General features: G+C 50.1%; 1 pseudogene; it reads right to left on the bottom strand.

Annotated features, from left to right (window-relative positions):
• Nucleotides 1-668: 668 nt before the first annotated feature.
• On the bottom strand, nucleotides 669-1,522 carry LOC102117335 (large ribosomal subunit protein eL8 pseudogene; annotated as a pseudogene).
• Between the last annotated feature and the right edge of the window lie 417 nt (nucleotides 1,523-1,939).

The raw sequence follows: 1,939 nt of genomic DNA on the forward strand, positions 1-1,939 counted from the left end.
TCCTTCCCCCTCCATGTATTAAGAATAAGGCATCATTGAAAAAACAAAGAAGGCTGAGAATAAGTGGAGAATCAAAGTCTGTGCAGTTGAAGAGCTGAGGCTTTGCAAGTTCAACAACAAAGAGAGGAGATTGTGGAATCCAAACTAGATAAGAGTGAGGAAACGGGGTGAGAGGACAGTGTGCAACTGGCAGGTGCAATGATGACAATGAGGCCCTGGGTCCTCCCCACAGAGGCCTTTGCTGGCTGACTCCTATCCTCCAGGAGCCCCTGGGCATGAGTATCAGGGCATCTTTCTCTTCACTCAGACATGGAGCTTCCTGGGAAGAGGACCTGCACCTGGCTTCCTTTTGGGTCTCAGGTTGGGGAGGAGGATGGACAAATGGAAGGCATGTCTTTCTACTAGTCTCTTCTCTTCCTCCTTTGCCGCCTCTCCTCTTACCCTTTATAACATTAATTTTCTTTTGAGACAGGGTCTTGCTGTGTTGCCCAGGCTGGAGAACAGTGGCACAATCATAGCTCACCGCAGCCTCTAACTCCTGGGCTCAAGCGATCCTCCTGAGTAACTGGGACTACAGGTGTGTGCCACTATGCCCAGCTCATTTTTTTTGAAGCAAAGTTTCTGTTATTGTAATTATGTTTATGTACAGAAAACTCAACAGTGTATATTTAACCCAGTTTAGTGGCAAGTTCTTTAGCCTTTGCCTTTTTGAGCTTGGTGATGCGAGCCACAGACTTGGGACCCAGGACATTGCCTCCCCAGTGACGGCGGATCTCGTCGTATCTCATTATCATTAGTCCGGATAGCTTCTACCAGTTTAGCCAAAGCGCTTTTGTCTTCCGAGTTCACCTGTGTGAAGGCGACAGTGGCACAGGTCTTCCTGTGGACTAGACACCCCAGTCTTGCCTTCCCCTTGATAATGCAGTAAGGGACCCCCATTTTACGACACAGGGCAGGCAAGAAGACAACCAGCTCCATGGGATCCACGTCGTGTGCAGTCACCACCAGCTGAGCTTTCTTGGTCTCCACCAAAGTGGTGACAGGGTGTTAACTCCTGCTCGAAGGACAGGTGGTCTCTTAGTGGGGACGTCCCCTTTGCCAGCAGCTTTCTTCTCGGCCCGGGCCAACAGCCTCTGCTTCTTCTCTTGCTTCGTCTCTGGCCTGTACTTGTGGGCCAGCTTAAGCAGCTGCATAGCTGTCTGGCGGTCCAGGGCCTGGGTGAGCTGGTTAATTGCAGGAGGCACTTTCAGCCGCTTATAGAGGATGGCTCTCTGCTGATAGAGCGGGGCCATTTCACAAAGCGGGTGAGGTCTCTTTTGGGCTGGATGTCCTGTCCGATGCCAAAATTCTTAGGCCTTTTCTCAAACAGGGGATTCACCACTTTCTTGGCCTCCTGCTTCTTCATGACAGCAGGGGCCAGAGCCACCTTTGTCCCCTTGGCCTTCTTTCCTTTCGGCATATTGGGCGGCAGGAGGAGAGAGTACACCCAGCTGATTTTTTAAAATCTTTTCGTAGAGACGAAGTCGTGCTATGTTGTCCAGGCTGGTCTTGAACCCTCAAGCGATCCTCCTGCCTCAGCCTCCCAAAGTGCTGGGACCACAGGAGCATGAGCCACGGCACCTGGCTGTAAAATTAACTTTTAATTACACAAGTCATTCATGGACCCACTGTCTTTGTAAAAAATAAACATCAAAGCGTTGTACATAAGACTGGTGTTCTTGTCCACTTTCCATCCCATCTAGCCCAGGGTACAAATACTGCTCCCCCGAAGTAATCACAGTATTGATTTGGGAGGATCATTCCACTCTCTGTATATGTTATCTTCTCACGAAAAAAGGCAAGTCCTGTGGGTGGTGCTGGCTTTGGCTTTGACGTTCAATGAGAGTCATATTGAACCAGGCACGCCTGCTCTGTGGTGGGCTTCTCTACACAACGGCGG

The sequence above is a fragment of the Macaca fascicularis genome, chromosome 10 (genome assembly GCF_037993035.2).
Source record: "Macaca fascicularis isolate 582-1 chromosome 10, T2T-MFA8v1.1".
Taxonomy (NCBI): domain Eukaryota; kingdom Metazoa; phylum Chordata; class Mammalia; order Primates; family Cercopithecidae; genus Macaca; species Macaca fascicularis.